The 13,186-nt window shown below is 38.3% G+C and overlaps 1 protein-coding gene across 10 annotated transcripts in view; it reads left to right on the top strand.

Annotated features, from left to right (window-relative positions):
- Nucleotides 1–13,186, top strand: part of MYO6 (myosin VI) — a 163,209-nt gene that overhangs the window by 10,968 nt on the left and 139,055 nt on the right. For 8 of the 10 annotated variants that reach the window (XM_054021874.1, XM_054021873.1, XM_054021872.1 and 5 more), the window contains exon 2: nucleotides 3,639–3,684. The exons of 1 other annotated variant lie outside the window; for it this stretch is intronic. The gene's annotated coding sequence lies outside the window, so the exon portion shown is untranslated. Of the gene's footprint in view, nucleotides 1–2,825; nucleotides 2,843–3,638; nucleotides 3,685–13,186 lie in introns of those variants that run through there. One more of the 10 variants, XM_054021867.1, reaches the window with a different exon arrangement.

Here is a 13,186-nt window from a genome sequence, read left to right as displayed (position 1 = left end):
AGAACTCAATAAAGACCTCTGCTTAATGTGCTGCTGTGGTCAAAAAAGCAAACAAGATGTTATGTTGCATAAGGAATGGGATGGTGACTGAAACAAAAATAATATTATGCTTTTATATACATCAACAATGCAGCCTCATCTGGAGACTGTACTTTGCTGCTCACCCTATCTTAAAGAGGATAATGCAGAATTAGAGGGGTTTCAGAGAAGGTGACAACGATCAAGGGCATGAAAATATCACATTTGAAGAGATTGAGAAGACTGGGATTGTTCACCTTAAAGTGGAGAGGAATAAGAGGGGTCATGGTAAAAATATATAAAATAGTGAATGGTGTAGAGAAGCTAGACTCAGTAACTTCTGTTCTCCCTTTCTGATAACAAAAGAGAAAAGGGACCTTGAGTGGAAATTAAAAGGTGGAAAACTCAAAAACTGACAAAAGAAAGTGATTTTGATATGTATAATTAAACCATGGAACTTACTACCACAGAAAGTTGTTGATGTCAAGGTCTTAAGATTTAAAAAGGAATTGGCTATTTATATGGCCATCAAGAATATTCATTTGTTATAATTAACTATAACATTTTTTTGGAAATATTAAACCTCCTGCTGCAGAGTTTAACCCAGTCTCTAATAGTTAGAGGTCAAGAGAAGATCTTTTTGAGGGCAGATTGTCCCACATCTGCCTAATGGAGGGTTGCTATTGAAGCATCTGGTATTGGTCTCTTTCCAGCAGTAGTAATTACTAGAGATTATTGTTGAGGATGCTGAACATTATTATAAAGAGAAGGGTGGTTGTACTTCAGGTGTGACACTTCCCTTGAAGAGCAGGCGTGCTGTCTGTCTGAACAGTATTCCATGTAAGGGACATCTGTGCTCCAGAGAGTGCTGCCTTGGCTTTCAATGCTTTTCTAAGTGCAGCTCAAGGTTGGTGACAGCAGGCATTTTTAGAAGCTATTTTCTCTGGTGTTTGCTAAAAGTCAGAGAATAATGAGCCAGGCCTATCTCTTCTCTCAGGGGCTGAGCAAGTATGATGCTGATGAATTCTTTAATGTCACTCTGTTTGCTGGTGGAGAGGGAGGAAAATGCAAGCTGTGAATTTGCCAAAATATGTGCATTCAGAATGGCAGACATTGGGGGGGAAATGGTTTTCTAGTAAGTCTAATATAGACAAATGTGAGAGCAGTGAGCAGGCTCTTGGGAAAGGGAATTTATGGAGGATCTACATGGGGGTAGAGAAAGGAAATTTAGTGATGGAAGTAAACATTTAAGTGAGGCTGGGCTGGGGGAAGGAATTGGTTGCTACTTTTTCAAGCTCCGCTGTTAGCACTTTTCAAATTACTAAACCCAAATGGGAATTATTCCCTTCCCCCCCAGCACATCCATTATGCTCTGAAACATCAACTGTAAATTACTGGCCTACCCTAAGATTCAGGTGTCCATTAAAAGGCTGAATTGGAACCTGTTACAGGGCTTCAGTGCAGATTATCTAGTAATACTATACTTAAATTGAGATCCTTATGGCCTGGTGTGGTCTCTCTACCCTGGGTAAAAGGGCTGGAGAGGAATAAAACCCTGTGTTTGGCTGTGGGAGGATACCCCCAGTGCAGGCACTGTAAAAGACAGCTTTGACACTGTCCTCTGAGGACCTCCTTGCAAACCCTGGCATAGGGGGGCATACCAGGAAAAGTGTTGGGATGGGGATACAGCATTGTGGAGGTCCTGGGCAGTGCTGCAAACCACAGGGCATCCTAAGGAGATTAGCATAATTTAGACAGACGCTCAGGATTGTCTAAATAATTCTGGGGGCCTCTAAGAAGCAAAGCACACAATTTCATCCTTGGAGTTTATAAAAGAACTCTGTGTGCAAGAGGTGGATTGATTCTCTGGGGTGAAGAAGCAGCAATGTAAACTGTTGTTTGTCTCCCCAAGTCCCTTACAATGAGCCTGCTTGCCCTTTCAGATAGTATTTTGTGGCTGTCTGTCCAGTCCCAACTGTGTGTAAATCAGTTGTCTTTTGTGTAATAGGCAGGGAAGCTCATTTTGAAGTTGGAGGAGGGGAAGGGATGCAGAATCTGAAGAGGAAGGGAGGAGATGAGAGTCCAGGAAATGGCACATCATAATAATGTAGATCTAGTAATTTTCCTTATTACATTCCTTCTTGTAGTGAAAACATGTCTGATGAAAAATCCTCCCTTCAAATATATTTTTTTAAAAATATTAATTGAAGACTCTAACAACAATAAGCCACACCTGGGTAGTTATGGTTATTAGAGCACTTCCTGGGTGATTCAAGTTACATACTTGAAGTATGCACCAAGTACATCTGTAACGACTTATTGCCATGTGTTTTATTGGCATTACCACAGGGAGACGTTTGTATATAATTCTCTAGGAGAGAGAGAGAGAGGGACGGCAGAAACTTCAGAGTTTAAACTTGTAAATTTGGTTCCTTACAGTAAATACTTCTGCATTGGAAAAGGATTGTCAATCAGCACAGGTTGGTAGGCATGTAACTGAATTAACTGCTTTATAGTAGCTGTTGGGTGTTTATGAAGTTCTTACAGGTAGATTCACCCAAGGTTCAGATTGAGCTGCCAGTTGGTGGCACAGTTTTCTAGTTCGTCATTTTCACGTAACAAAAATAAATGTTTCTAGCCCTTTAAAAGGAGAACTGATGCACCTGTGCTTTTTGACAAACTAAAACTTTCTTCCTCTCCAGATCATAACAGACTTCGTTAGCTTGCAAGATGTGCTGTAAGACCCATCTTTTCTCCCTTGCCTGTGAGGAGAAGGGTATAGGGTATGCCTGGTGGCGTTGGTGAGAGACTGGTGATTTGTGGGGTGGGTCAATTAATTTCTGTTGTTTATGTTGTTACTGGCTTATTGAATTTGATTGAGGGGGGAGGGTGGAACTGATGTGTTTGTTAGCTTCAGTGTATTTTTTAAAAAAGATTGTACAGGGCACTTAGAGTAGTAAGTGGGTGCTCTTTTTATTGTTTATAAATATCCAGATAAAGCAATAACTTTGGAAAGTAAAAAAGGGGAAATTCACATCTTAATGGGGGCATTAACTCTGAAACTTCCTGTTAACTTTGTTAATAGTGTTAATTCTCACTATTCATGTTAGCCGAAACAAACAGCTGCTTTGGGATTGTGGGTGAAGCTTGGGCTTCCCCAAATCCAATGTTGGATGTGCTCTTTTTCTAATGGTAATCTGTTTCTTTTAAATAACCTTGCACTTTCTGTAAAAATGATTGGAAATTATCTTCAGCCCTGCTTATAGTTTAATTTAAGAGGACGAGAGGTGTAGCCTGTTTAATTTATTTAGCATGGGAAGGCTGTTGGAAAGGGTGGAACCAAGGTGAAGAGAGGGTGGAGGCTCCAATAACATGGTATAATGGGGACACAGACTCATTTATTAGCCATCTGTTTCTCTGTATGGTTCTGTTTATGCTCCAGTTTAATAGACCATGAGTTACTTTTAGAATTGATGGACTTGATACACACTTTATATTTCTTTTACATTTTGTAAGGAAAATGTGCATATGTATGTAATTTTTATGTTTTGTGTAGTTAATCATAAGTACATGCAAAAGAATATTCTCCTAGCCTTTTTTTTTTTTTTTTTTAAAAAAAGGGGGACTTAAATACAGAAGGACAAAGTGAATCACACCACCACGCAGGTAAGAGTATATTTTATAGGTACTACATTTCTGAGTAATGTGTCCTCAAAATCAAGGTATGGTAGTTCAGTATATATGTGTTCTCAATGAGACCAAGGATACCCTCATTGCAAGTAGTTTAGTGAGAACTAGAAAGAGAAAAATAAGAAGTAAAAATACAGGGTAGAGGAGCCATTCCAGCCAGAGAGAGCTGTCCATGAAAAGTAGTATAGGTTTGCTGGCATGTATCCAGCCAAGGATGGGTGGAAGGGTGGTGTGAGTCAGAGGGTAAGCTGTATCTTTGCTGTCTTTGAGGCACCCCTTCCAGGTGACAGGCCTATACTTGCACTTCTTTCAGAGTGGAATCCCTCAATTCACCCCACATTTGGCCAGACCACAGCACCCCCTGTTCTCCAACCATTTTGCCTCAGCAGGTCCAACAGAGTTTGGACTCTGCTATAGATATCTCTCTGGGAGCTTGTGACTAGTATGAAGTTGCAGTGACAGAGAATAGCTTCCTCAAAACATGGTATGATTAATATTTTATAGCAATATAACCAAGTGAGAGGTAAGGTTAACATAACAAAATCTTAAATGCATATTGTCTTACCAAAACTGTCATGGGAAGGCTAAGTTTAAGTAGATCCCTCTGGACTTAGGCACCACCCACCCCCTTCAAGGGGTTAGGAAAGACAGGCTGCCCTGCTGCAACCTCTGCCTCTCTTGCGGTCTGATCTCTCTAGTCTGTTAGTCACTCCCTGAGGTCACAGGCATTTATCCATTTAAAAGTTCCTTTGTTCAAGGGTTCCCACCTTAAGACTCACCCAGGTTTCAAGCAGGGCTCCTGGTCAAATGCAACACTCCAGGTGGGTTGGAGGCAAACTTCCAGCTGTGACTTCCTTTTATTGTCTATTAGAGCTCCTTTGGGTTTCATAGATCCAGCTACACCACAAGACTCAAACAAAATAGAGATATACGGTTTTCTTAAAATTAAATAAAGATCTGTCCCCCAGTCTTCGCAGAGGGGTAACCAGCGTTGTGATAATCATGGTGTGCTGTGGATCTGTTAGGATATGATCTCCTAGGACTCTTTAGTGATATAAAGGGATGGAAAACATAATTTAAAAGCTTTTAGTTTTCTGGTTCTCATGAAGAATATTTAGTTTATTAAAACCTTTAAAAAATCCCTTGAAATCCAAACCCTACCTGCAGCAGAGGTTGTGGGTTTCCCCCTCTCCTCTCCCCCCCCCCCCACTCAAGAGGGAGAAATGCCAGAGACTCCATGAAGTCCACTAGGGACTTTGTTGTTGCTATTGATTTTACATGGAAGGTGCTCAGATATTACAGAGATACCCAGGAGTATAAAACCCTAAAATAGATACATTTTTTTAAAACCACCATCTCCAAGAAAGAGTTTGATTAAACTGGCCATTTTTAGCAATTGTCCTCGTTATCATGATTGCAGTGTTTGCTGCTTGTGTACTTCCAAAAAACCATTTCCCTTGAGGAGAAGAATGCTAACTGAGTGTATCACCTACATGTATGTGGAACAGAGAAGATCCATGCTGGAATTAGTGCAAAATTAAGAACCTGTCTCTAGAATAAGTTACTATTGGATTTACTGATATTTACTAAAGTTCATGGGTATTGAACACTTCTTGTAAACATTTGACATGAGGAGGCCTGTTATATAAAGTCCAAAAAAGTGCCTGAGAGTTTAATGGATAGCCTTGAATTGGATTGAATTGGTGCAGAAGGCCATAAAACCAAAATGGATACTTTAAAAAGTGTGTAATGAAATCTCCAGAATCTTTTCTTTGATGGTTATTAAACCAGGGTTGGGTTTTTGAGTTCATTAGTAACTCTCAGATATGGGAAGGAGCAAAGAGACTTACCATAAGTCAGTTTGGAAGGTCCAGGGGAAGGATCTTCAGACTTCAGAGTTAGTAACAATACATTTTTAAGATGGAGGGATTTCCAGGTGTAGTCAGTCAGAACATGCTGGAGTTGGTATAATGAGTTGAAGGTGCTGTTCCTGAGATCACAGAAGGTGTTAGAATAAAAAAAGTATAATAAGATTTAAGTTTCTTTGAAGCTTGATTAAGAATTATTTGGCTTTATCCTCCTCTCCAAAGGATTGAGTAACTGGATAATAGGTTTAAATGTGCCAAATAACAAAACACATGGATCCTGCGGCAATTGATCTAAGTGATCTAATTAAATTGGGAAGAAAGATTTTTTTTTTCCTCTCACTTGTGTCACCTGGGAAAATACTAATGATATGTAACCGGTAGAGTTAAATTGGGTTGTGACAGTCTTTGGGGGAGGGTGGTGAGGAGGTTATGAATAGTGAAATGTGATTTTAAAAACAAGTGCTATGCCAAGTTAACTTCTCTGCGGTGCATCAGGTGCTCCAACCTCCCCTTCCCCAAACATATCATTGACCTCTGAGAAATCCAATGGCTGATTTATTTTATTGATGTTAGAAGAAGAGCCTCTGTTGCAACATTCCTAGATTGTATTTCTGGACATCTAGGGCAGGAGTGGATAGAACTGGTGCAGCCTAACATAGCATTTTCTGATTGCTTTAGGAGAAGGCTATGTTGATTACAAAGCTGTGTTGGCCACATCTTAGAAGTCCACATCAAGTACCCCACTCCTACATGAAACACTACATGTGATTTATCCCCAACCCTCCCTTCTCCACCAGATGGCCCTAAGAAAGGGTAGTAATTTATCTAGTCTAAAACCCCTGATGTATTTTACAAAGGAGTCTCTTTTGCATTTATTTGTGTCAGGAAGTCCTGTTTCCTAAATATGGGGAAAAATACATATGCAGTTGCTTAAGAGGTAGTAGTAGGTGCATGTGCTTTGCTAAATACACATTTTAAAACTTTTTTTTAACCTCCAAAGAAACTGTTCAGATACTCTGTACTCTTTGTGAACACTTAAAATCTACCAGTGTCAAGATAATTCATAGATTTTTGATGTAGTATATTTCTGAAAATTTTGAAAATGTTATTGATGACATTATCTGAGTGAGAAATATAAAATTATTCTGATTTCTAAAAAATATTGTACAGAGACCTAATCAGAGATGTCATTTGGAGAACACCTTTTAAAAAGGTTTGGGATTTTAGTCTTCCTATTTTTTTTCAACCTAACATTGTTAATACTTAAGGTGACCTTTGGATATCTGCCTCAATTTTTCCTGTTGTTTAGTAAGTAACATACGCAGTATTCAACTGTAGGTTTTGTGTGTCAAACTGTAGGAGAAAGTATTTAAAAGGCACAAAATTAAGCTAAACATTTAGCCATTTTTGTAATCCAGTCAGAGAGAGAATGTCTGGATTTATTTTCCTCTCCAATTGAAATAGGCTACCCTCACTCCCTTTCATTTTCCTCTTCTTTTCATCATGATGTCTGTATGGTAACTTTGGTACTTTCTTAAAAAGATAGTATTTTTTTATTGGACCAACTTGAGCGCTGTGTGTAAGCTCGAAAGTTTGTCTCTCTCAGAAGTTTGGTCCAAAACAAACCATTATCTCACCCACCTTGTCTCGCTAATATTCTGGGACCAATACAATTACAATAACACTACATACAAAAATAGCCTACTTTGTCACTTGGAGAGATGACTGGGGAAAATGTTGTATGGCAATCCTAGCTAGTTCGTCAGAACCCCAGAATTTTTGGGGAATCATATAAGATAGTTTAGTCTTCATAAGTTTTTTGTAACCCATAGACATAACCATTGAGAAATCCTAACTTAATATTTCAGAAGATACAGCTCTTTCAGGAGATTTGCACTGATTAGGAATATATGATTTAAAAGAATGTGAATTTTTACTACGGTATTTTCATGTTCTTTATACAATTACATGTCAATCCTAGCATGTGCTTTTGCTTTAAGTTTACTGCTTGGCTTTAAAATTAACTTCTCTTCATAATGTAGATTATTTTAATTAACAAAGAGACAAGTACAGGAAAAGGTTGCTTACAATTCTTCATGCTAATAGATATAGCTCATGTTTGCAGAGTGTGCTTTGTGTCTAAAATAAACACTGACTTAGTTTTTCTCTTTAGGAATGGGTGGTTGACTCCTGTTTTAATATTGGTTAAAAATAATTTTCTTCTGAAGGTGTGAGGATACTTCATTTTGCTATGATTATTGTCAAGGCCTGGAAGCCTGTCAGCAATCTACCCATCTCCTTTCTCCTCCACTTTTATTTCCCACTTAAGAAAATTCTTCAAAACATTATCACATATTTTAGAATAGGAATACTTCACTATTTTGACATAGTTGGTTTAAAAAAATACATAGAAACTGTTGATGAGAGCTGTACTTCTATAAATAAGCTATTAAATAAGTTTTTGTTGCTTGCTAGGTGAAATGTTAAAACTATTAAGCCTTAAATCTGAACTTCAGTCATGTGAATAAGATGTTGTCCCCTGATTTTTGCTTGGGTGTTTCAGATAAATATTTGTTAAAGGGCAGGAGGGGAAATTGAGGAGGGGACTGGTGAGAATTGGGAGGGGTAGAATTTATGGAGAAAGGAAGGCGAGTGCTCTGGGGTGAATAGGGAACTTTGATGTATTTGTGTGTAGGTACTTGCTTTGTGGGTTGTATAGCAGTCTGCCTATTTTGGTACGCTGAAATTTATAAATGTAAACTTTATTGCATTTTTTTCTTCAAGGTTTTTTAGCATTAATATGGGCAAATCTGATGACCTCCAGAATAGTTTTAAAAATAACTGAAGTGTACATAGTCCTCTAATAATAAATATAATAATAATGTCTAGTGCTTTTTATCAGTAGATCTGAAAGTGCTTTATAAAGGAAACACTAGGAATTGAACCCAGATTACGAAGGAATAAATGAATAGCTTTGTTTCTGGAACTTGGCCAAGTAGTATGTGAATAACATTTTGGTAATGTGCTTAAGTGTTGGCATTTAAACAATGCTTTTGCTACCTCCAGTCTCCCTTTCTACAGGTCAGTTGTGCGGAAGTTATTCTCATGAGAAGAAAGGAAACTGCAGTGTAAATTAGATTCAACAAAAAATGAAAGCCTTAGTGTAAACTGAACAAAGGTTACGCTTCTGTTCAAAAAAGCTAAGGAAAGAGCATTTTGTCACATAGTGAAACTGCAGAACTTACAGCTTCCTGACTTCCTGCTGCTGTTTCCTGGTTTCCAGTTTACATCCTCACCTTCTGGGGAGATAGCACTTCTATCTGATTAGGCTACAGTAGCCACTGGATTGCAGTCAGACTACACTATGGGTGTTCTTTTCTGCAACGGCTACATGAGCATCTGGCTTGACAAACCCATTCAAGTAGGGCTCATGCTAGTTGCATTTGATTAGTCATATCCCAGTTTTAATATGGATTATACTTGTCTACAATTATTGGTTGATTGACCTTCCGTTTGGTGCCAGGCTGTGATGTCACAAATTCCCGGTTAATGCATAGCAGTGACCTCATAGAGTAGACTTGGACCTCCCATAATGTGGATGTTTGGTTAAAGGGTGGGATGAGCCTGAAATCTTTCCTCTCCCTTGTTGTAATGATCTGTTAAACTTCAGGCACTAGCTGCAAAGGCAGTCAACACCTGCCTTATTTTTCCATCCCTCTTTGGGGAGTAGGAACAGCAAGATGGAGATTTATTTGCGGGGAAGGGTGATGGAAATATATGGCAATGTAAATTTCAATAGACATGGTGTTGGGGGAGGGGCATGGAAGTACTATATTTTTCATCCAGGCTAGTAGGCAAAGGGTAATGATATTTCTTAGCAGCTTTTCAAAGCCCTGAAAACATACAGGGAATTCAAACAACATACCATACCTTGAAGCTGGAGAGAGTCATGGGGGATTCTACTTTTATGGTAGGACCTCAAAAGGCCATGTGAAAGCCCTGGTAAAAAAAAAAAATGTATCCATGCTCCTTTAAAGGTTGTTGAAGGAAAAAATGAAAGTGGTGGCACAGGAAAGATCTAGATCCCAATTTATACCTCCAAACCCCCTTGCCCCCTACAGGTTTGAAAAAGTAAATTAGTGACTTGACCTGATTTGTCTGTGCGTAGATAGTATTTTTTTATTAGTTCCTAGCAGTTTTAACAGGTCGCTGTTCTAGCATGATGTTTATTGTGAGTTTGAAGTTAGTCACAGCCTAGCAGAATTTTAACTGCTTGTGTTACTAAATTTGGGGAGAATTGAGGATAACTTATAATTATCCTGTTTTTTTAAAGAAGCTTATGACTGGTTATATAATTTCTGAAAGGAAAAAATATTTTGGTAACTATTTGAGCGCTATAATAATGAAGATTTTTAAAGTAAACATGGCGCTGAAATACTACGCAGAGCTTTGCTCTGTACATATTAGACCTATTCTTCACTTTCATTGTAACCACTCCAAGTAACTCTCAAATTTGTGATTGGAGGTGTAGGACAAAATACCTAGAGAGCAATAGAGTAGACTGCTATTGTTAGGGACCCAATAAATAATTAAAGGGATATTGTGTTTGTTTAAATATGTTTTGGGAAGCTGCAGACTTTTAACCTGAAGCAGCATTCCTGCTGATTGATGCTAGAGCTCTGGATTCATATCTCACAGTAATTGAAAACAGAACTTAATAAACAAGAAGAAAAAATATCCTAGTTTACAAATGTGTTTGGAGATACCACAGCTTTTCCTTGTCAACTGTGTCCATTGTAAGGTACAGTATGTATTTTGGACACAAATTGATCGTTTTCCCCATCCATTCTTGTGCCATTCTTCAAATATACAGTTGATAAATTGCAACTCCTGGGGGCTGGCCCGAGTATGCAGACATCTCAGGTACTCCCTTAGCTTATGAAAACTGAAAATCTTCATTGCTAGAATTCCTTACAGAGACAACAAGAGAAGAGGGCATTCTTGTTTAGTTCCCATAGGAAAAAATGTGGAATTTAAATTATTTATGATACTCATTGATGAATTAAGTGGAAATAAATCACTGGTGCTAGATATTGCTCAGTAAAGTTCTGTAGAAACTTAAGAATTAAGTGACTCTTCTGCTATAAAAAATGGGTAGCTGACTTGGTTGATAGATTACTATTCAGGAAGACTCTCTGAATAGCCTTTATAAAAGGTCCTGGAAATTAGATTGCTGTAAATTAGTTGAAGAAAATATTAGTTATAAAATGCCTATGTAAGCATTACTAGTATATTTCAAATATTTTTGGAGAGAAATAAACTAAATGAAGGAGAACTGTAGTTATTTGGACTGCTAAAAGCTTTCAATGTCACTCATAAAAAACATATTGGGAATTTGGACAACACCCAACTTATGTATCTCTTTAACATCAAATTCCTATAAGGAGAGAGAGCTTCTCATTTCCACTGCCAGGGAGTCATCAGCCTTTGTGTAAAGAAGAGTAGCTGGAACTGAACTTGACACACTTTGAGGTTATGCATGTGGTGAGAGAAAGGGCTTTGAGAAATTTGCTGTCAGTAACATACCGTCCATTGCTGAAATCTGTCATCTCATCATCAAGGTGGTACACAGCCTTTGGGGTTTTCTGGACCCTTTGTTACTGTTATAAATGCCAATGACTATGGTGGGTAAAAATGCTTTGGTCTGTCTGCAGAAGACTGCACTATTCTATCAGATGCCAATCTGGCCCCATGCATTTTTGACCTTTAGGCTTGATTCTTATGGTTTGTTCTATGCCAAAATAGCTCTGTTTAGTACTGAATGTTGCAGTTCACCTACCAAAATACATGAGCTGCTAAAAGCACATTGTCCTAGTGCTCTGCTCTCTGCATAAGCTTCCCCAATGGAATATAGAATCATATTCAAGGTTTGGTCCTGATATTCTAAGCTCACTTTGGGATTTGCCCAGTTTACTGGAGGAACTAACTTGTTCAAGGGGACCAGGAATGCCTGTTATAGCCATGTTACACTAGAAAAATTGGAAGTCAATCTCAAGAGTGACATTCCTGAGTGCAGGAGATGGAGCTTTCATAGCAGCTGCCCACAACCATGAAGCTTGCTTCTACAAAACATTGAATTAACCACAAATCCCACTTCCTTCTGAACATGCAAAACTAATATATTTGATTTGACTTTCCCACAGTCACTGTAATTTTAAAATCCCCATCTAGACTGAGGAGAGAGCTTAACCTATGATATTCAAAATAAAAATTATGAAAGAAAAAATTGGAAGGCTCATGCATCTTGATTACAAATTAAATAAAATAGAAACTTAGTAGTCATGGGGTGAGAGGTAAAGGTGATCATCTGTTTAAAAACTGGATAAAAGAAATCAGAGTAGGATATATAGTCAGTTCTTCCTTGGAAAGAGGTTAGCAGTGGGGTGCTGCAAAATCTGTACACATTGAAGGTGGCAAAACTTGTTGATACAATTATAGATAATTCAACTATGTAATTGGGTAAGATGGCAAATGAAGTTCATTATAGACCATTGCAAGATAATGCACATGGGAAGAAATAGTAACTGTACTGATTTACATTGATAGGCTCGAGCTCAGGGGTTCTCAAACTGGGGGTCGGGACCCCTCAGGGGGTCACGAGGTTATTACATGGGGAGGTCGCGAGCTGTTAGCCTCCACCCCAAACCCCGCTTTGCCTCTAGCATTTATAATGGTATTAAATATATTAAAAAGTGTTTTTAATTTATTAGGGGGATCGCACTCAGAGGTTTGCTATGTGAAAGGGGTCACCAGTACAAAAGTTTGAGAACCACTGCTCTAAATTAAACAAAAATGCACTGTCCCAAATTGTCTAAAATCTTGGCTTATCACAGAACACCAAGTAGGAATGAAACAAGTGGAGGGGAAGGAGAGTAGAGGAACGTAGGTGTAGCTGTAGACAGCTCATTGAAAATATCTGGTCAATAAGCAGGTCAAGGGGGTACAGAAGAGTACTGAAAAATGACAGTAGGATTATGTAAATTGTACACCTTCAGTTTGAATACTGTATACAGTGTTTGTCACCCCATCTCAAGACAGGTATGGCAGAAATAGGATCCAGAGAAGGTCTATAAAAATGAGCAGAGTAACTGGTAACATGATATATGTGTGTATGTATACACACAATATAATCATAAACAAAATGGAGTAAAAACTCGCTTGTGCATTCTTGTTCATACTGTCTCATAGAAGACAAGATCCTGAGTGAAATGAAAAACCAACATATTTAATATTGATGAAAGGGAGCTTGGGTGTGTGTATATTTTTAATATAGATTTTTGTAATTAACTTGTTGACCCCACTACCGCAAGATATTAATGTCAAGAGTTGTTAGGTCCCAAAACGGATTGGAGACCTGAATAGTAAAAATTAGCAAGTTACTATAAAAAATTTAGAAAGGATTCCAACCCTGTGGATTAGAGAAACTCAACGACCAGTTTCTGGGAGTTAGTCAGATTATCCTTGCCTAATTGTCCATTACTGAAGCCACTGGTACAAGTCACTGTTGGAGATGATATAGCATTCTTGGCCTGATCTGCCATGACCTTTGC

This window comes from Malaclemys terrapin, chromosome 3 (genome assembly GCF_027887155.1).
Source record: "Malaclemys terrapin pileata isolate rMalTer1 chromosome 3, rMalTer1.hap1, whole genome shotgun sequence".
Taxonomy (NCBI): domain Eukaryota; kingdom Metazoa; phylum Chordata; order Testudines; family Emydidae; genus Malaclemys; species Malaclemys terrapin.
This window is presented reverse-complemented; position numbering and strand designations above follow the sequence as displayed.